Consider the following 23,424-nt stretch of genomic DNA (forward strand, 5'->3'; position numbering starts at 1 on the left):
TATTTCTCAGGATCAGCTAAAGTTTTCTTGTGTGATTCCATAGTCATCAAGATCTCTGGCTTCCCATGTAGGGTATGTGCTGAACTGCCATTTTGAATCCTCTGTTACTCTTGACATTTGTATTTCTCATGGTAAATGCATGAGTCAGCATTTTGTCGGGTCTTTCATTTTAGTTCCTTCAGCTTAATGAGTTTGAGGATGCATCTCAGAATGGGGGCTATGACCCATGTCCAGACAAATGAAGTTTCTGGATCTACTACCTAAGGCTTATGCCTTATTTGATAATGCTATTGTCCAGTGCTTGTTAACTTTGGCAAAAAAATAAGCTCTTGCCAGGCCTAGGCCTTGTTTGATGACACTCTTGTCCAGTACTTGTTAAATTTGACAAAAAAATAAGCTCTTGCCTAAATTGTGACATCACTTTCCTAACAAATTTCCCATGTTCCTGCCTCTTGTTTCTTTCCCATCTAGTTCATCCTGTACCTAACTTCTTGCCCCCAAATTTTGTTCTCCTATGTCACTTTCTCAAGAAGCTACAATGGCTATCTACTTCTCTCTGAAAGAATTTGAAGGGCCATGTGAAATATATCCACCAAACAATGTTTTATCCCATCCTGACTGCCAAACTATCAGAAATGTTACCATCAGAGCTTCATTCCTTTTAGTTTAAGGTCCAGAATTTTGGAGCATTCTGTTTCTATTGTCTTCTGACCTCCACTGCTTTTTATCAGAAGTCAGACATCATTCTTACTTTTGTTACTTTGTATATAAATGTGCTTTTTTGTCTTCTGGCTACCTAAAAAATTTTATTTCTGGTTTTCAGCATTTAGACTGTGACGTGCCTATCTTTGACTTCCTTTGTATTTACAGTGGTTGGACCGGGGTCAGTGAGCTCCTGGATATGTGGGATTTAGATTTTTATTAAATGTGGGAAAATTTGGTCAATATATATTCAAATAATTTTTATGCACAGTTGTCTCTCCTCAGTCTGAGACTCAAGTTACATTTAAACTAGACTGTTGGGTATCATTCTGTATGTTACTGTGTTTCATTTCATCATTTTTTAAAATTTTGCTCACTCTGTGCTTCACTTTGGTTGATTTTATTGTCCTGTCCTCAATTTTACTGATTCTTTATTCTGTTGGGTACAATCTACTGTCAAAGTCATTGAGGGAATTTTTAATTTTGATGTTAAATTTTTTTAGTTCTAGAATTTTTATTCCATGCTCTTGGTCTTTGTTGTTTTGTACAGTTTGAGAATCTCTCCCCAAACCCCTTATTCCTCTACCATTTACTCAATTTTCCCCTGTAAATTCCTTAATACATTTCTCACAGTGATTTAAAAATCCTTGTCTGTTAATTACAACATCTAGATCACCCATGGGTCTATTTATATTGACTGTTTTTTCCCCCACATCTTCTTATTTTTTTTACTCTTACAAATCCGTTTTTTTTTTTTTTTCTTGTACAATACATGATACATTACAGAGATTCTGGATTCTCTTGTCTTACTCTGAAGAGTGTTGAGTTTTGGTTTTGTTGATGGCTAAATTATTGATGGGTCACCTTGATCGTTTGGAAATTTGGTTTTGGGTCTCATTAAGGAATGTTTATTCCATGGTTTGGGAAGATCCCCTGGAGAAGGGAATGGCAACCCACTCCAGTATTCTTGCCTAGAGAATCCCATGGACAGAGGAGAGCCTGGTGGGTCTCTATTCACTTACTCATTTTAGTTTTGCTTTTTTGCCCTTGGATGAATCCCCTAATCCTGGCATGTGGCACTTCTTAAAAAGATGTGGCCTTGATGAAATTGCAATGAAAAGATTGAAATGTTTAAGTTTGTGACTTTTCTTTCTAACCTGAGGTTACCTAAACTTCAAACTCTCCTCTGTAGTGGGCAGTTGTTAAAATTGCTGTCCAGTTTTCCAGCTTTCTAGCTATTGTTTCTTTTTTAGACTCCTTGGACTCTTTTTCCATGTTTTGTAGTTCAGAAGTCAGTCATAAATTTGAGGAGTATTTGTGTGTATATTTGGGCTTCCTTTGTGGCTCAGCTGGTAAAGAATCCACCTGTAATGTGGGAGACCTGGGTTTGATCCCTGGGTTGGAAAGCTCCCCTGGAGAAGGGAAAGGCTACCCACTCCAGTATTCTGGCATGGAGAATTCCACGGACTCTATAGTACATGCAAAGAGTCAGACACAACTAAGCAATGTTCACTTTCACTTGAACTTGTATGCATATTTTGTGGCTTCCCTCTTTGCAGCTCCCTCTTTGCTCAAATTTCTCCCTCCTCAACTCCCAATTGTTCCGTCAGGTCTAAACTCTGTCCTCTAAATCTTCAGGTCAATAAAACTCAAGATTTCTTCTCTAGAGAAATCCAAGATATTTGTGAGAACTAAAGGGTGCCCTAAAAAACAAAGACATATAGATGTGAATCTCAGCTAGTGTAAATCTTAGCAAAATGCCTGGCATAAAAGAAGTGTTCATTAAATCATTAAAAATTTGAAAAGTCAAGAAGATAACTTTGCTATCACCATGATGTTAGGGCAAAAGTAGCAAATTCAGGATGAATTTCCCCTGGATAACTGTTTCTCTGAATGTGATCAGCAGACCCCCATGCAACAGAATTATTTGAGATTGCTTGTCAATAAGGTAGATTTCCTGGATCCTAACTTAGAATGACTAAGCCCAAATTGGCAGGAGTGGGGTCTAAGATTATACTTCTAATCAGCTTCCCAAGTAATTTCTTTACCCATTACATTTTAAAATACTGCTGGATAACTCAGAGGCAAAGAGAAATTTCTGGGGGAAGGGATTGGAGAGACTGCAAAACTTTGAACTTCTACCTCACCTTCCAGAAGTCTAGATTTTATTGCCTTTCTGGCATTGATGTCTGCATGCTTATTACTTTAGGTGGAGACTGAAAAGTTTCAGTCATCCTTAAGTGTCTAGCCTGAAGGTAATCGGCAGAGTGATTAAACCAAAAGAGGTTATAATTCATCCTTCAAATTCGTGGTTAAAGGCATTCTGCTGCATAACTTTTCACCTGTGAAGTACTCCACAGCACTTAAATCATCTTTTACTAAATGGAAGTCCCAGCTTCCTGGAAGAATAGATATTATCTTTAATCCTTCATTTCTTTTGCTTTTAAAAAACATGTTAAAAACAATAAAATTTTAGCTTGCAATTTCCATTTCCTTATTTTAAAAAATTAATTAATTTATCTATTTTAATTGGAGGCTAATTATTTTATAATATTGTGGTGATTTTTGCCATACATTGACATGAATCAGTCACGGGTATACATGTGTCCCCCGGTCCCAAACCCCTCTCCCATCTTCCTTCCCATTCCATCCCTCTGGGTTGTCCCAGTGTGCCAGCTTTGAGTACCCTGTTTCATGCATAAAACTAAGACTGGGGATCTATTCCACATATGGTAATATACATGTTTCAATGTTATTCTCTCAAATCATCCCACTCGTGCCTTCCCCACAGAGTCCAAAAGTCTGTTCTTTGTATCTGTGTCTCTTTTGCTGTCTTGCAGATAGTGTCATTATTACCATCTTTCTAAATTCCATATATATGCATTAATACACTGTATTGGTGTTTTTCTTTCTGACTTACTTCACTCTGTATAATAGGCTCCAGTTTCATCCATCTCATTAGAATTGACTCAGATGTATTCTTTTTAATAGCTGAGTGATATTCCGTGTGTGTATGCACCACAGTTTTCTTATCCATTCATCTGCTGATGGACATCTAGGTTGCTTCCATGTCCTAGCTTTTGTAAACAGGGCTGTGATGAACACTGGGGGTACACATGTCTCTTTCAGTCCTGGTTTCCTCTTTGTGTATGCCCAGCAGTGGGATTGCTGGGTCGTCTGGCAGTTCTATTTCCAATGTTTTAAGGAATCTCCACGCTGTTCTCCATAGTGGCTGTACCAGTTTGCATTCCCACCAGCAGTGTGAGAGGGTTCCCTATTCTCCATACCCTCTCCAGCATTTATTGTTTGTAGACATTTTGATAGCAGCCATTCTGCCTGGCATGAGATGGTACCTCATTGTGGTTTTGATTTGCATTTCTCTGATAATGAGTGATGTTGAGCATCTTTTCATGTGTTTGTTAGCCATCTGTATGTTTTCTTTGGAGAAATGTCTGTTTAGATCTTTGGCCCATTTTTTGATTGGGTCATTTATTTTTCTGGTATTGAGCTGCATGAGCTGCTTGTATATTTTTGAGATTGATTCTTTGTCAGTTTCTTTTTTTTGTTATTATTTTCTCCCATTCTGAGTCTGTCGTTTCAACTTGCTTATAGTTTCCTTCATTGTGCAAAAGCTTTTAAGTTTAATTATGTCCCGTTTGTTTATTTTTGTTTTTATTTCCATCACACCTCCATTACTGGGAGGTGGGTCATAGAGGATATTGCTGTGATTTATGTCAGAGAGTGTTTTGCCTATGTTTTCCTCTAGGAGTTTTACAGTTTCTGGTGTTACATTTAGATCTTTAATCCACTTTGAGTTAATTTTTGTGTATGGTGTTAGAAAGTGTTCTAGTTTCATTCTTTTACAGGTAGTTGACCAGTTTTCCCAGTACCACTTGTTAAAGAGATGGTCTTTTCTCCATTGTCTATTCTTGCCTCCTTTGTCAAAGATAAGGTGTCCATAGGTACATAGATTTATCTCTGGGCTTTCTATTTTGTTCCATTGATCTATATTTCTCTTTGTGCCAGTACCATAGTGTCTTGATGATTGTAGCTTTGTTGTATAGTCTGAAGTCAGGCAGGTTGATTACTCCAGTTCCATTCTTTTTTCTCAAGATTGCTTTGGCTTTTTGAGGGTTTTTTTTTTGTGTGTGTGTTTCCCCACAAATTGTGAAATTATTTGTTCTAGTTCTGTGAAGAATACCGTTGGTATCTTTTAGCGATTACACTGAATCTATTGTTAAATTGTGGCAGAGTTCTCTAATCAACTTAATATTGAATCTAGACTTAATGTAGCATATGGTAATTATGAGGGCCTTAAATACAGTGCCATCATGGTTTTTAAAATCTTTCTGGAAAGAAAACAGAAGTTTCTGTCCCTAGTCAACAAATACATAGACTGAGATAATGTGACCAAACTGAGGGAAAAGAGGTAAGAATAGGACTCACAGGGATCTTAGGTACTTTTATGATCTTAGGATTCAGGCATCTTGTATATTTCCTGTCACTCAATAGACACTCACTAGAGAGATTGAAAGGGGCTTCCCAGGTAGCTCAGTAGTAAAAACAACAACAACAACAACAAAAACACCTACCAATGCAGGGACATAGTTTCACTCCCTGAGTGGAGAAGATCCCCTGGAGTAGGAAATGGCAATCCACTCTAGTATTCCTGCCTGGAGAATCCCATTGGACAGAGGAATCTGGCAGACTGCAGTTCATGGGGTCTTAAAGGATCCGACATGACTCTTTGCAACTGAGCAACTGAGCACACACAGAGAGATTGAGTACCTGAATGAATGAATGCACATTATATGCTTTATGTTTGGAATTGACGGAGTCCCACTTTTGAGTGGTTAAATGGTACATTCTGTCTTATGAGAGTCCTCCCCTCACAGCTTCTCCACTTTCAACCAGAGGTGCCAGGATGAAATGATTTGGACATGTGGCAATTGGAGAGATGGCTGGCACAGGGTCAGGGATGGTGTATCAGTGGGCCTCTGCCTGTGGTTTTCTCTCTGGGCATGGTCCTCTGCATCCCACTCTTTATCCCACAACCCACTTCTCAGAATTCCCCTAATTTTCTCAGCGTACTCAATCTGTGTTGCCTGTCAGAGTCCTCCTCAACTCAGGATTCTTCCCTATTGCCCTTCAAAGGGACATTTTTGAAAATCTTACCAGACAAATGAGGAGCAGAAACATAACCATGAAACCAATCCTTTTGATCTGGAAGAAAAGTAATTCAACACCCACCAAAAACTGACAGACACCTGCTCATGAATAGCAGTGGCAGTGTTCTGGATTTGCTTGCGAGCTGTGTCACTTGCTGAGGGAATTGTTTTCAACTTTCAGGCTGTGACAGACCTGGAGAAACATACTCTAATATGCAAGGCACAGGCCCCAATTAATGTTTCACCCATTGCATGCAGCTTGACAGTTCTCCTGACTTGTTGCAATCATAAGTGTGAAACTCTGGGGGTTTCAGTTAAATTGTTTTGTGATATTGCAGCTTAAGTTTTTCATTCCAAACCTTATCTTTTATTGAAAGAATTTTAGGGTATTGCCTTTATACAGTGACTATAAATCCATATATGCACCATGTTTTGTTCACAGAAAGATTTGTTGTAAGTGTGAGGGGCATTCCGTCCCTGCTTGTTTTGGTTACAGCTCTTATGGATCAACTTATGTCAATATATAACCAATAAATCCACAGTTCTGTATATAGTGTGTGTGTGTGCATGTGTGTGTGTGTGCTCAGTCATGTCTGACTCTTTGAGACCCCGTGGACTGTAGCCCACTAGGCTCCTCTGTCCATGGGATTCTCCAGGCAAGAATACTGGAGTGGGTTGCCATTTCTTCCTCCAGGGGATCTTTCTGACCCAGGGATAGAACCTGTGTCTCTGACATCTCCTGCATTGGCAGGCATATTCTTTACCACTGTGCCACCTGGAAATATATAGAGGGAGGGGGAAAATGTTGGCAGCTGGTACAGCACACAAAGTAACTGAAAGCTGGTCTTGTGTGAGTGTTTTGTGCTGATGGGCCAGGAATGAGAGGGCACAGAACAGGTTGATGGTGATGGTTAAGAATCACTAGATTGCACCAGACACTGTTGACGTCCTGCTTATATCTCCTCCCCCATACCACCTGTGATGGGTTATGGTCCCCTAAAAGACCTGTCCATTTCCTAACCCCCAAGATATGTGAATGAGGCCTTATTTGGAAATAGTCTTTGCAGATATAATTAAGTTAAGGATCCTGAAATGAGATCATCTTGGATTTAGGGTGGGTCCTAAATCCAAAGTTCCATGATGGCTCAAACGGTAAAGAAGTCTGCCTGCAATGTGGGAGACCAGGGTTTGATCCCTGGTTTGGAAGATCCCCTGGACAAGGAAATGGCAGCCCACTTCAGTATTCTTGCCTGGGAAATCCCATGGATGGAGGAGCCTGGTGGATTATAGTTCATGGGGTCGCAAAGAGTTGGACATGACTGAGCAACTGATACATGCCCCTAAATACAAAGACAAATATCCTTAGAAGAGAAGAGAAGGGGAGAAGACACAGAGACACAGTAGAGAAGGTTATGTTAAGACAGAAGAAACTGGAGTGATGTAACCACAACCCAAGGAAGGCCAAGGGCCATGTGGACCCACCAGAAACCAGAAGGGGGAGAAAGAATCCTCTGCAGAGTCTTCAGAAGGAATGTGGCCCCAATGACACCTTGATTACAGATTTCTGGACTCCAGAACTGTGAGAGAATCAGCCTCTGTGTGTCAGCCACCTCGTTTATGGTTAGTTGTTATGGCAGCTCTCAGAGATTAATACCCCACCTCAGTGCATGCTGGTGGGCTGGACTTCTGGCTGGCCAGAACCACCCAAAACTTCTGGCTGGCATTTCTTTACCTGGAGGCTTCCTCTTGCTGCCCAGATCTACTTTTGTCCATCTGCTGAGCAGGTTAGGCCAGGTGTGCTGGGGAGGAGGTAAGGAATGTCTATACTAACAGTTAGATGCTCTTTTTTTAGAATTTTCAGATTTCCTTTCTCATCTTCATTGTCCAGTCAGGACTGATGGGAGTAGATGTATAAAGACACTATCCCCCTCGCCCCTTAGGTGGGGTGACTCGGAGGCATACATCCAATGCTGGCTCCTAGAATTTTACAGCAACTCTGCACAGTGGTAGCTAGTGTGATGAACCTGTTACTGGTGTCCCTGCCTTCCCCCATTTCAACTGTCTACTTCCGTATCAGTTTTTGGTGGGATCAGCTCCCAAGTAAACTCCTTCTCCTTGAATGCTTGTCCCAGGGTCTGCTTCAGGGTGGAAGCCAAAGCAAAAACAAAAGAAATGACATGCTGTCTTGGTAGCTTACAGACGGTGCCATCTCAGTGATATGATGCCTTGGGCATTTTCCTGGGCCCTTTTATGAAAGTTTTCTGATTCTGACCTTAAACCAAACAGAAACCTGCTGTCATTAAAAATGATCCCTCAAGATGTGTATTTATTTACAGCCTCCTTTTGAGAAGGATTTGAAGTAGCATTTGAATTGAGCTAGTTAATGTATCATGTCATATTCTTTCAAAAATTATGATACCTTGGTACAAAATTGGTACTTAATAAATGTTTGTTAAATGAATTATTTATTTAATATTTACATATTTTAATATACCAGAAAGCCTCCCATATATATTATAAAATTTATCTTAGGTAATATCATTGAAATGAATAAAACATTTTTCTTTCTCTCCAAGTGAAAATCTTTTATTGATACCATTTTCTAGACCACTATTTGGTGATATACGTACTTTAATCTAGGTAATGTCCATTTGTGGGCTTCCCCAATGGTTCAGAGGGTAAAGAATTGGCCTGCAATACAGAGGACACAGGAGACACAGGTTTGATCCCTGGTCAGAAAGACGTCTTGGAAGAGGAAATGGCAACCCACTCCAGTGTTCTTGCCTGAAAAATCCCAATGACAGTGGAGCCTGGAGGGCTACAGCCCAGAGGGTTGCAAAGAGTTGGACATGACTGAGCAACTAAGCATGCATCCATATGTAGTTTATCAATTTCAATTTTCACTTGTTCATCAATCTATATTTTATATACAGAAATAATTAATAATTTATAACTCTACCTTCAAGGTTTGGGTCAGTGTTAGTAAATGGCAAATGGTGAGTTTTATTTTATGCAAACATGTTTTTTTTCTCTATGTTAACAATCAAGATGCTCTTTTTTAGAGTTTTCAAAATTCCTTCCTTCTCCTCATTGTCCAATTCTACATAAGTTACTCTTATTTCTACATGCCAATTTTTGTGAAACTTGAAAAAATATGATGATTTAATAAGTAAAATATGATAATCAATTTTCTAGATGTTATTTTCAATTTTCCCATAAGTTTTCATTTAGTATGCCTTTTCCATTTTGGTTCCCATAGACTCTTTGCTTTCATCTGGAGTGGGTAGCCTATCCCTTCTCCAGTGGATCTTCCTGACCCAGGAATCAAACCAGGGTCTCCTGCACTGCAGGCAGATTCTTTACCAACTGAGCTATCAGAGAAGCCCTCATTTAAACAAGCAATCCAAAAATTGCTAAGTGGAGAAAAAGGTGAATCTTTTCTCTAATAATTTTCACTGAAAATTAAATGCAATTAAATTAATGTAAACCCTGTTCTCATATTCAAAAATGTTTGCTTCTTTTTTTCCCATTTACTTTTATTCATTGGAGGCTCATTGCATTACAATATTGTAGTGATTTTTGCCATACATTGACATGAATCAGCCATGGATTTACATGTGTTCCACATCCCGATCCCCCCTCCCACCTCCCTCTCCATCCCATCCCTCTGGGTCTTCCCAGTGCACCAGCCCTGAGCACCCGTCTCGTGCATCCAACCTGGGCTGGTGATCTGTTTCACCCTTGATAGTATACTTGTTTCAATGCTATTCTCTCTGAACATCCCACCCTCGCCTTCTCCCACAGAGTCTAAAAGTCTGTTCTGTACATCTGTGTCTCTTTTTCTGTTTTGCATATAGGGTTATCGTTACCATCTTTTAAAATTGCATATATATGCGTTAGTATACTGTATTGATCTTTATCTTTCTGGCTTACTTCACTCTGTATAATGGGCTCCAGTTTCATCCATCTCATTAGAACGGATTCAAATGAATTCTTTTTAATGGCTGAATAATATTCCATGGTGTACATGTACCACAGCTTCCTTATCCATTTGTCTGCTGATGGGCATCTAGGTTGCTTCCATGTCCTGGCTATTATAAACAGTGCTGTGATGAACATTGGGGTGCACGTGTCTCTTTCAGTCTAGTTTCCTCGGTGTATATGCCCAGAAGTGGGATTTCTGGGTCAAATGGCAGTTCTATTTCCAGTTTTTTAAGGAATCTCCATACTGTTTTTCATAGTGACTGTACTAGTTTGCATTCCCACCAACAGTGTAAGAGGGTTCCCTTTTCTCCACACCTTCTCCAGCATTTATTGCTTGTAGACTTTTGGATAGCAGCCATCCTGACTGGTGTGTAATGGTACCTCATTGAGGTTTTGATTTGCATTTCTCTGATAATGAGTGATGTTGAGCATCTTTTCATGTGTTTGTTAGCCATCTGTATGTCTTCTTTGGCGAAATGTCTGTTTAGATCTTTGGCCCATTTTTTGATTGGGTCATTTATTTTTCTGGAATTGAGCTGCAGGATTAATCCTTTGTCTGTTTCTTAATTTACTATTATTTTCTCCCATTCTAAAGGGTGTCTTTTCACTTTGCTTATAGTTTCCTTTGTTGTGCAAAAGCTTTTAAGTTTCATTAGGTCCCATTTGTTTATTCTTGCTTTTATTTCCAATATTCTGGGAGGTGGGTCATAGAAGATCCTGCTGTGATTTATGTCGGAGAGTGTTTTGCCTATGTTCTCCTCTAGGAGTTTTATAGTTTCTGGTTACATTTATATCTTTAATCCATTTTGAGTTTATCTTTGTGTATGGTATTAGAAAGTGTTCTCATTTCATTCTTTTACAAGTGGTTGACCAGTTTTCCCAGCACCACTTGTTAAAGAGGTTGTCTTTTTTCCGTTGTATATTCTTTCCTCCTTTGTCGAAGATAAGGTGTCCGTAGGTACGTGGATTTATCTCTGGGCTTTCTGTTTTGTTCCATTGATCTATATTTCTGTCTTTGTGCCAGTACCATAGTGTCTTGATGACTGTAACTTTCTAGTATAGTCTGAAGTCAGGCAGGTTGATTCCTCCAGTTCCATTCTTCTTTCTCAAGATTGCTTTGGCTATTCGAGGTTTTTTGTATTTCCATACAAATTGTGAAATTATTTTTTCTAGTTCTGTGAAGAATACCATTGGTAGCTTGATATGGATTGCATTGAATCTATAGATTGCTTTGGGTAGTAATTTTCACAAAATTGATTCTTCCAATACATGAACATGGTATATTTCTCCATCTATTTGTGTCCTCTTTGATTTCTTTCATTAGTGTTTTATAGTTTTCTATGTATAGGTCTTTTGTTTCTTTAGGTAGATATACTCCTAAATATTTTATTCTTTTGTTGCAATGGTGAATGGTATTGTTTCCTTAATTTCTCTTTCTGTTTTCTCATTGTTAGCATATAGGAATGCAAAGGATTTCTGTGTGTTAATTTTATATCCTGCAACTTTACTATATTCATTGATTAGCTCTAATAATTTTCTGCTAGAGTCTTTAGGGTTTTCTATGTAGAGGATCATGTCATCTTCAAATAGTGAGAGTTTCACTTCTTCTTTTCCTGTCTGGATTCCTCTTATTTCTTTTTCTGCTCTGATTGCTGTGGCCAAAACTTCCAAAACTATGTTGAATAGTAGTGGTGAGAGTGGGCACCCTTGTCTTGTTCCTGATTTCAGGGGAAATGCTTTCAATTTTTCACTATTGAGGATAATGTTTGCTGTGGGTTTGTCATATATAGCTTTTATTATGTTGAGGTATGTTCCTTCTATTCCTGCTTTCTGGAGAGTCTTTATCATAAATGGATAATGTTTGCTTCTTTGATGCTTGTCTTAAATGATTAAATGAATCTTCTCCAAATATTGGTAAAAATTTTTGAAGCCACTGGCTTCATTTCTCTTTTTTAAAAATTTAATTAATTTGTTTTAATTGGTGGGTAATTACAATATTGTAGTGGTTTTTGCCATACATTGACATGAATCAGCCATGGGTGTACATGTTTCCTCCATCCTGAACCTCCCTTTCACCTCCCTCCCCTTCCCATCCCTCAGCATCATCCCAGTGCACCAGTTTTGAGTGCCCTGTTTCATGCATCGAACTTGGGCTGGTGATCTATTTTACATATGGTAGTATACATGTTTCAATGCTATTCTCTCAAATCATCCCACCCTTGCCTTCTCCCACAGAGTCCAAAAGTCTGTTCTTTATATCTGTGTCTCTTTTGCTGTCTCGCGTATAGGGTTATCATTACCGTCTTTCTAAATTCCATATATATGCATTAATATACTGTATTGGTGCTTTTTTTTCTGAATTACTTCACTCTGTATAATAGGCTCCAGTTTCATACACCTCATTATAACGGACTCAAATGAGTTCTTTTTAATAGCTGAGTGATATTTCATTGTGTTTAGGTACCACAGCTTTCTTATCCATTTGTCTGCCGATGGACATCTCTCTTTTTTATCTCTTTTCAAAACACTGAGGAGATGGGCTGAAGGCCAAGTAAACAAGTTTATAAACAAAGCGTGATCTAATCTACAGGATTTTAAAAATAAAACCTTTTTAATGGTGTGCCCTGGTCCAGCCAAAGTGTGTTAATTTCAAAATTATCTGGAAATAATGGCACAGTCCAATCTCTGTAGAAAATGCATCTGATCTTTTAAAAATGTACTGCCTACACTGATGACTTTTTTCCTTAAGAAAATATAGGAAATTATGACAAGTTTCAAGTTTGTTGAAAAAGATAGTAGCTACTGTGGAAAAATGTACTGAGATCATACAACCAAGAAATGACTATTTCCTTCCTTCCAAAAGTAGCAGGCTCCCTTTAAATTCTTATTGCTCATTTCTTAACAGAACACTTTTGGGTCCATGCATTCAATCCAGAACTCTTTATTGGAAGTTTCTTAGATCTTCAGAATGAAGTAGATAATCCTTCTTGATTCCATTTATTAATTTATTATCAAAAACACCATTCACTGAAAAAAATATGAGCAAACTTTATATTAATATAACTAGTGTATTAACTTTAATCTTTAATAAAAATTTACAGAGTGGGATAGAAATATGATAGTGTTTCAAAAACTCATTCTTATTGTCTGTATTCACAGTGAATTAAATGCTTATCCTTGTTTTTCCATAGCAGGAAGCAAAGTATTTTTTTTAATCAAAAGGAGGCCATTTGCTGACTTGTGGATTTGTATGTGATTTTAAACATGGCTGAAAAGTGCAGAGCCTGGGAACAAATATCATAAGAATGAAATTAAACTGAGATATTTTGTATTGAAGTACCAAATCCAGGTATTAAGGAACCGATTGAGCCAAGGATGAAACCTAAATTAAGATTCCATTATTGTGTCAGTCTTTGAGGGAGGGAAAAAAATCCTATCATCTAGATTTTATCATAAATTATAGTGCAAATAAATTTTCAGTTGAGGTTATGCATTGATTTTAAAGTAGCACACAGCACTTTATTAATAACTTTTAGATATTTTATTCCTTTATGTGGCAACTGGACCAGACATCACACAAATAAAAAGGAAAGCATTTCTTTGCTGTAGAAGCAACTATTTCACGTGATTTTTTTTTATTTCTAGATTAATCTACTATCAGTATGCTTCTCCCAATGACTACCATGATTTTTAATGGGTTTTGAATGGCTTCTTTTTAAATTTGTGCTGCAATTTCAGGTGTAATGACAGACCACTTCTTCCCAATTATCCTTTGAAATAGTGCGGACTTATAGTCAATGGTAATTTAATGATTCATACATCACTCTGCAATGCATTATGTGATGTTCTTACCCAGATCTGCCCAATTCAGTTGCTTATGCTCACTAGGATCCTGACAGCTGTTTGCATTTCTCAACTGGGCCCTGGGCACTGCTGGTGTGTGTGTTCAGGGTCATGTCAGGTAGATATTTTGTGTGGCAGAGGTAACCAGTTCAGAAAGCTCTGGGGGAGTCTCAGCAAAATGGCTTCTCTGACTTTGACTGTAGGTTTTCAGATATAAAGTTTCATCTAGCCATCTAGCCTAAGAGTTGAGATGTCAAGAATACTTATTATTCTCCATTCTCTCTGGGCCAACGTGGGCTTCCCCAATGACTCAGTGGGTAAAGAACCCACCTGCAATGCAGGAGACACAGGAGATGTGGATTTGATCCCTGCCTGGGTCGGGAAGATCCTCTGGAGGAAGAAATGGTAACTTGCTCCAGTATTCTTGCCTGGGAAATCCCATGGACAGAGAAGCCTGGCGGGCTACAGCCTCATGAGATCGCGAAGAGTCAGACACGACTGAGTGACGACACATGCGCAGTGGGTTAACATGTCAAGAACTGTGTGCTTATCAGGCCACTCCCCTAGTCCAACTCAGGGCTCCTGAGTTCACCAGCCCAAGAGGGATCAAGTGCATATCTCTTGTCACAGTGTATTCCTGCACACAGTAGTTTGGTCTCCAAATGTTAGTAAAAAAAAATTAAAAGGACAGAAAGTCCAACTTCTTGCACAAAAAGAGACTGAACCAGCTTTCTGTGTGATAGATGCCACAGGAAACCAAACTGACAGGTCAGGCTTTTCCACAGGACTGGACTGTTGTTGAAGGTGCATGTGAGGTGAGATTCTTGTCAGTACTGTACACAAAATATTGTGCTTTGTATTAAGTAGGATTTCAAAAGCGTGTGAACTGGGACTTGCCATCACCCAGGTCTGAATGTGATGTTTTTTCAGGGTTTCTGTTTCTGTCACGCCTCGGGATGCTTGTGAAGAAGGAAAACACTGAACATAAGTGCTAGACACTCTTGTACATGGAGTAGGCTTTAGCAGATTACAGTGAAAGCCATCCATCCTCGTCAACAGCCTGTAGAAAGAGTTGCAGGATGGGCACAGCACCGTTCTGTTGTCACCAGCTTTGCTTCTCCACTGCCTGTGATTTCTGAGTGTCCCAAACATTATGGCAGAATTGTGGAATAATGGAGATTTTTCTCTGGGCTTCTGTAGTCAAGCAAATCCGTTTATAAAGAGTGATTGCTTTTAGAGGTTATGTGAGACACCATCATTCAAGGCATTTCCAGACACAAACCAGATGACAGCTTAACAATTCAAATGCACATGAATCTTTTCCCCTTACAGATTTAAGCTTTATGATACTGAAGACATCAATACTTGTGTTTGGGGAGAGATAGTCTGTCTACAGGACTAATGATTTATGGCAACTTTATAATCCCACCAAGACTGGCCAATGTCTTCTGTATTCCTTGGGGAACTGGTCCACCAATATAGGATTATAAAGAGCAGAAATTGTATCAATTTGTCAGACTATGCCCATTGCAATTCTCCATGACAAGGCTCCAAATTATATTTATCCCTAGGATCAGCTGCGATGAACTTTTTTACCTTACCAAAGCCTAGTTATGCTGCCAAAGTTCAATTTTCAAAAAGTTAGAAGTGCAACTCATAGGTATGTAGTATGAACACATGTTGAAGATTTATAAACTCAAAGCGATGGTTTTTCCAGTAGTCATGTATGGATGTGAGAGTTGGACTATAAAGAAAGCTGAGCACCGAAGAATTGATGCTTTTGAACTGTGGTGTTGGAGAAGACTCTTGAGACTCCCTTGGACTGCAAGGAGATCCAACCAGTCCATCCTAAAGGAGATTAGTGCTGGGTGTTCGTTGGAAGGACTGATGCTGAAGCTGAAACTCCAATACTTTGGCCACCTGATGCGAAGAGCTGACTCACTTGAAAAGACCCTGATGCTGGGAAAGATTGTGGGCAGGAGGAGAAGGGGACGACAGAGGATGAGACGATTGGATGGTGTCACCGACTCAATGGACATGGGTTTGACTAGACTCTGGGAGTTGGTGATGGACAGGGAGGCCTGGCATGCTGTGGTTCATGGGGTCGCAAAGAGTCAGACACGACTGAGCGACTGAACTGAATTGAACTGAATGAGAGAATGGTAACATGGTAAAGGCTGATTGAAAGAGCATTGTTGAGGGACTGAGCATTTATAGGCATTTTAAAAGGATATTAAAATAAATTGCTATTAGATAACAAAAGTGATTTATGTCCTATAGGACAATAAAACACCATAACTGTTGGGACTTCCTTTTCAGGTGGATAGAAATCATTTGCATTGTTACTGGAAAAGATCTGCAAGTTAACATGTAACTTCACACAATCTGAGCCAGTGATTAACAGTAAACAGCCAAGTCAAACAAAGGTATATTCCTGTAGATAAGTAAACAATGCTTAGTAAGCTTGCCCCAATATGACATTAAAAGGATCTTTTCCCCAAGGTTTAGATATTTTTTCTTAACACCTTGTGTTACATTAATAAGGTGAGTGTAGATTTCATTTGCTCTTGCTTGCCTCCCCACCCGTGCCCCAATTTCATTTAAAGCCTTCGTGTGTGTATGCTAAGTTGCTTCAGTCGTGTCCAGCTCTGCGACTCCACAGATTGTAGCCCTTTAGGCACCCGTCTATGGGATTTTCCAGACAAGAATACTGGAGTGGGTTGCTATGCCCTCCTCCAGGATGTATTCCCGACCCAGTGATTGAGCACATGTCTCCTGTTTCTCCTGCATTGGCAGGCTGGTTTTTTACCACTGGCACCACCTGGGAAGCCTTAAGGGCTTCAAGCCCTGTAAAATATCCACTTCCCTTGTCCAACAGGAATTCCTGGGACTAACCAGGGGGACCACAGATAATCTCTCCTCCCGACTATGACTCTACTCCTCAGGGGGCCTTGGCTGGCCCTCTAGTCTCTGTGGCTCCTGCTTAGCTGTTGTTGGGATATTAACAGCCTCTACAGATTCACTGTTACTCCAGGTGTTTCTTGACTTCTTACTTTTACATTCCAGTCCCCTATAATGAAAAGAACATCTTTTTGGGGTGTTAGTTCTAGAAAGCCTTGTAGGTCTTCATAGAACCGATCAACTTCAGCTTCTTCGGCATTACTGGTTGGGGCATAGGCTTAGATTACCGTGATATTGAATGGTTTGCTTTGGAAACGAACAGAGATCATTCATTTTTTGAGACTGCATCCAAGTAATGCATTTCGGACTCTTTTGTTGACCGTGATGGCTACTCCATTTCTTCTAAGGGATTCCTGCCCACAGTAGTAGATATAATGGTCATCTGAGTTAAATTCACCCATTCCAGTCCATTTTAGTTCACTGATTCCTAGAATGTTGAAATTCACTCTTGCCATCTCCTGTTTGACCACTTCCAATTTGCCTTGATTCATGGACCTAACATTCCAGATTCCTATGCAATATTGCTCTTTACAGCATTGGACCTTGCTTCTATGACCAGTCACATCCACAACTGAGTATTGGTTTTGGTTTGGCTCCATCCCTTCATGCTTTCTGGAGTTATTTCTCCACTGACCTCCAGTAGCACATTGGGCACCTACCAACCTGGAAATTTGGCCTTGGAGTATGGAATGAAGCAGGGCAAAGACTAATAGAGTTTTGCAAAGAGAACACATTGGTCATAGCAAACACCCTCTTCCAACAACACAAGAGAAGACTCTACACATGGACATCACCAGATGGCCAACACCGAAATCAGATTGATCATATTCTTTGCAGCCAAAGATGGAGAAGTTCTATACAGTCAGCAAAAACAAGACCAGGAGCTGATTGGGGCTCAGATCATGAACCCCTTATTGCCAAATTCAGACTTAAACTGAAGAAAGTAGGGAAACCACTAGACCATTCAGGTATGACCTAAACAAAATCCCTTATGACTCTATAGTGGAAGTGAGAAATAGATTTAAGGGACTAGATCTGATAGACAGAGAGCCTGATGAACTATGGATGGAAGTTCATGACATTGTACAGGAGACAGAGATCAAGACCATTCCCATGGAAAATAAATGCAAAAAGGCAAAATGGTTGTCTGAGGAGGCCTTACAAATAGCTGTGAAAAGAAGAGAAGCGAGAAGCAAAGGAGAAAAGGATAGATATTCCCATTTGAATGCAGAGTTCCAAAGAATAGCCAGGAGAGATAAGAAAGCCTTCCTCAGCGATCAGTGCAAAGAAATAGAGGGAAACAACAGAATGGGAAAGACTAGAGATCACTTCAAGAAAATTAGAGATACCAAGGGAAATTATCATGCAAAGATGGGTTCGATAAAGGACAGAAATGGTATGGACCTAACAGAAGCAGAAGATATTAAGAAGAGGTGGCAAGAATACACAGAAGAACTGTACAAAAAGATCTTCATGACCCAGATAATCACAATGGTGTGATTACTCACCTAGAGCCAGACATCCTGGAGTGTGAAGTTAAGAGGGCCTTGGAAAGCATCACTACAGACAAAGCTAGTGGATGTGATGGAATTCCAGTTGAGCTATTTCAAATCCTGAAAGATGATGCTGTGAAAGTGCTGCACTCAATATGCCAGCAAATTTGGAAAACTCAGCAGTGGCCACAGGACTGGAAAAGGTCAGTTTTCATTCCAATCCCTAAGAAACACAATCCCAAAGAATGCTCAAACTACCTCACAATTGCACTCATTTCACACGCTAGTAAAATAATGCTCAAAATTCTCCAAGCCAGGCTTTAGCAATACATGAACCGAGAACTTCCAGGTGTTCAAACTGGTTTTAGAAAAGGCAGAGGAATCAGAGATCAAATTGCCAATATCCACTGGATCATCAAAAAAGCAAGAGTTCCAGGAAAAACATCTATTTCTGCTTTATTGACTATGCCAAAGTCTTCGACTGTGTGGATCACAATAAACTGTGGAAAATTCTGAAGGAGATGGGAATACCAGACCACCTGACCTTCCTCTTGAGAAACCTGTATGCAGGTAAGGAAGCAACAGTTAGAACTGGACATGGAACAACAAACTGGTTCCAAATAGGAAAAGGAGTACGTCAAGGCTGTATGTTCTCACCCTGCTTATTTAACTTATATGCAGAGTACATCATGAGAAACGCTGGGATGAAAGAAGCACAAGCTGGGATCAAGATTGCCGGGAGAAATACCAATAACCTCAGATATGCAGATGACACCACCCTTATGGCAGAGAGTGAAGAGGAACTGAAAAGCCTCTTGATGAAAGTGAAAGAGGAGAATGAAAAAGTTGGCTTAAAGCTTGACATTCAGAAAACTAAGATCATGGCCTCTTAGTCCCATCATGGTCCCATCACTTCATGGGAAATAGATGGGGAAACAGGGGAAACAGTGTCAGACTTCATTTTTGGGGTCTCCAAAATCACTGCAGATGGTGACTGCAGCTATGAAGTTAAAAGACACTTACTCCTTGGAAGGAAAGTTATGACACACCTAGATAGCATATTTAAAAAGCAGAGACGTTACTTTGCCAACAAAGGTCCATCTGGTCAAGGCTATGCTTTTTCCAGTGGTCATGTATGGATGTGAGAGTTGGACTGTGAAGAAAGCTGAGTACCAACAAATTGATGCTTTTGAACTGTGGTGTTGGAGAAGACTCTTGAGACTCCCTTGGACTGCAAGGAGATCCAACCAGTCCATCCTAAAGGAGATCAGTCCTGGGTGTTCATTAGAAGGACTGATGCTGAAGCTGAAACTCCAGTACTTTGGCCACCTCATGTAAGAGTTGACTCATTGGAAAAGACCCTGATGCTAGGAGGGATTGGGGGCAGGAGGAGAAGGGGACGACAGAGGATGGATGGTTGGATGGCATCACTGATTCAATGGACATGGGTTTGACTAGACTCTGGGAGTTGGTGATGGACAGGGAGGCCTGGCATGCTGCGGTTCATGGGGTCGCAAAGAGTCGGACACTACTGAGCGACTGAACTGAACTGACAGATTCACTGGAACCTTCGATCTTGCTGTCGAGTACACAGTGTTCTCTCCTTGGGTTCATCTGCCCTGTTCTGATAAATGTTTAACAACTGGCTCTCTCTCTGTCTCAAAAAAAAAAAAAAAGCCCTGGTTTGTAACATTTGACAGTTTTCATGATATAAATACTCCCACTATGGCCAATTGCAAGCTGCCAACATGCTGTCAACCAGCTAATCTGGTATAAACCATCTCCAGTACACCTTTGGCTAGAGGCAGGAAGGGTGCCTCTCACCACTGAGATGATAAATGCTGTTCAAGAATCCCATAGCAGCACTCCAGATGTTATTCCTAGGGTTTTTTTTTAACTCTCAGCACACTTCTTACAGCTTCCCATGTTCCTCTTGATGACCCAGTAGGAGAGTCTCAGACAATGCAGGGAAGAGGCCGTTCCAGTGAGTCCCAGAGCAGTCCTATGCCTGGGCTTGCCCAGCTTGGCCAGGACTTAGTTCATGGCTGAGACTTAAGAATGAAAAGCTGTAAGGAAGAGAAGCTTAGAGCTGTTTTACTAAAATCCTGGGAAAGGCTCAGCCTCAGGAGCCCTACCATAGGATCCTGGAGTCATCTGAACTTATTCAAAACTGTTATAAACAGTAAAAATTTAAATGTGCACAACCCCAATACAGATGTACTCAGTGTTCTTTCTTAAATCTAAGTAATTTATTTTACATGTGGTAGTGTATATATGCCAATGCTACTCTCTCAATTCATCCCCTGCTCTCCTTCCCCTTGGTGTCCACAAGTCTGTTCTCTGTGTCTGTGCCTCATTGCCTGCCCTGAAAATAGGTTCATCAGTACCATTTCTCTAGATTCCATATAGATGTGTTATTATTAATATATGATATTTCTTTTTCTCTTCTGATTTACTTCACTCTGTGTGACAGGCTCTAGGTTCATCCATATCACTTAAACTGGCTCAATTTCATTCCTTTTTTGGAATGACATACTCCATTGCATATAGCACAGGAAACTCAGCTTAGTGCTCTGTGATGACCTAGAGGGATGGGATGGAAGGGTGGTTCAAGAGGGAGGGAATATATATATACATCCAGCTGGTTCGCGATGTTGGAAAGCAGAAACTAACACAACATTGTAAAGCAATCGTTGTTCGGTAGCTAAATCATGTCCCACTTTTTGTGACCCCATGGACTGCAGCACACCAGGCTTCCCTGTGCATCACTATCTCCTGGGGTTTGCTCAAACTCACGTCCATTGAGTCAGTGATGCCATCCAACCATCTCATCCTCTGTTGTCCCCTTCTCCTCCCTCCTTCCAGCTTTCCCAGCATCAGAGTCTTTTCCAATGAGTCTGCTCTTCGCATCAGGTGGCCAGAGTATTGGCGTTTCAGCTTCACCATCAGTCCTTCCAATGAATATTCAGGGTTGATTTCCTTTGCAATTGTAAAGTGATTATATGCTGGGGAAAAAAAAAGATGGAGGAGCTGGTTTTCCAATAGTAAAATTCATGAACCTTAAAAAAAATCAAAGTAAGAATCATATATTTTGGGGTAGGCTTAGAGGTTGCTCATTTGCTAGAGGGCTAAGAACCTGCTCCAAAGTTAATGCCCTGCTGTTAGAGCTAATACCCAAATTCTTGTCAGTGCTGAATGACAATAACCAGTAAAGTTTTGCTCCATCGTTATGGCTAAAATTGACCAGCTTAAGGATGACTTGTCAACCTCACCTTCTTCGAGGAGTTGCTCATTCAGGATCCTGTTTCACGACACCACCTGGAACATTTTGTTTGCTTGCACCTCCTCCTGATCTTTTATGTACTTCTTGAGTGCTGTGAACAGAGCTGCACATAGTGTCCCAGCTGGGAACACCTTGCATTTGGTACAAAGATAGAAATAATTGCTGATTTATTTTATGTATCTCTTCAGAGGCATTGCAACATTTTGCTGGTTTCTTTCATCTGCAGAAGCATGCCAAATCAATGTCTTCAGGAATGCAGACAGATATCTGCATGCCTGGGAAGTTTTCTGTTTATGACACTCCTTACATGGGCAGGGACCTAATCCTGGCTCCTGCTAACTCACCCAGGACCTTTGTCCAAAACAGAAAGGTGCTCCTTCCTCTAAGTAGCTCTGTGCCAAGGCACAAGACCTATTGAGCAGAACACGAGGTGCTCATGCTCTGCATATTTCTAGGGTGTTTGACTGCACTCACCTTCCTACTCAGAACACTACTGACCATTCATCCTTTTCTACTGACTCTAAACCAAACATTTTCCCTCTATAAGAGTTTCTTCAAAACAGAACATTTTCCAGATCCTCTATGAAGGAGAAATGCCACAAAGGCAGTTCATTTTTTTTAGATCCTGGGAAATGAAGCAAGCTGGCCCACGAGGCTAAGATGCCCACTGCCTGCCCCCATTCCAGACCTCTGTTCCTGGCAAATGGGCTTCCAACATTTTTATTTTTGCATCCCTGCTAAGATAAAAGTAATTTCACTGAAAGCTATGTAGCCCCTAAGACATTTTTCAGTTGACATTTAAAATTTTAAATCTTAAAATTAAATAGCTGTAAAGGATGTGATTTGTGGTATATTATAAATATTGACATTTAAAAATAAAGCTCTTACATTAACCTGAGTCCATTTGGGCTGCTATTACAAAATACCATAGACTGAGTGGCTTATAAACAACAGACATTTATTTCTCACAGTTTGGGAAGCTGGGAAGTCTAAGATCAAGATGCCAGCAGATTTGGTGTCTGGTGACATTCCACTTCCTGGTTCATGCTGCTGCTAAGTTGCTTCAGTCATGTCTGACTCTTTGTGACCCTGTGGACTGGAAACTTCCAGGCTCCTCTGTCCATGGGATTCTCCAGACAGGAATACTGGTGTGCATTGCCATGCCCTCCTCCAGGAGATCTTCCTAATCCAGAGATCGAACCTGCATCTCCTGCACTGCAGGCAGATTCTTTACCACCGAGCCACCAGGAAAACCCCTTCCTGGTTCACAGATGGCCACAATTTTGCTGTGGTCTCACATGGAAAAGGGAGGAGGGAGCTCTCTGGAGCCTCCATAAGGGAACAGATTTCATTCATGATGGTTCTGCCTTCATGACCTAATCATCTCCCAAAGGACCCACTCCAAATACCATCACATTGTGAATTAGGTTTCAATATATGAATTGGGATTATTCAGTCTATAGCAGAATTATCCAAAGGAATCTAAATGTCATAGTGATTCTGTACCAGCTATCACTCTTTAAAAAAAATACACAAACATGCTCTTCTTTAACAGACAGAAATTCTACATCCTGCCTTTATCTCATTGAACTCCTGTTGCATTCTGCTTCCCTCACAGGATTTTATTTTATGTAGTTTATTTCTGTGGTTGGGAGAATTTTATTAATCACTGTATTATACTCTCTACAATAAAATATATATAAATTAACATCATTATTATTTTTATTTCCTTTTATTACAAGCACTAAGTGTTTAAAAATGTCTTCTGGGTTGAGTCATTGTTATAAAGCTTAGTTGTCCCAAACTTATTAAAATAATACACATATATTGCAAATTCTGATAACTATTAAACATAAAAAACAAAAAAAATTAAACATAAAATTTTATTGAAAATACATTTCTAATAAAGCAAATGGGGATCTTCAAAAATATTTCATGTATCTATGGATTTCTTTTTTGCTGGAATGAAATGGCACTTAGCATGATTTTA

Source organism: Muntiacus reevesi, chromosome X, assembly GCF_963930625.1.
Source record: "Muntiacus reevesi chromosome X, mMunRee1.1, whole genome shotgun sequence".
In the NCBI taxonomy this organism is placed as follows: domain Eukaryota; kingdom Metazoa; phylum Chordata; class Mammalia; order Artiodactyla; family Cervidae; genus Muntiacus; species Muntiacus reevesi.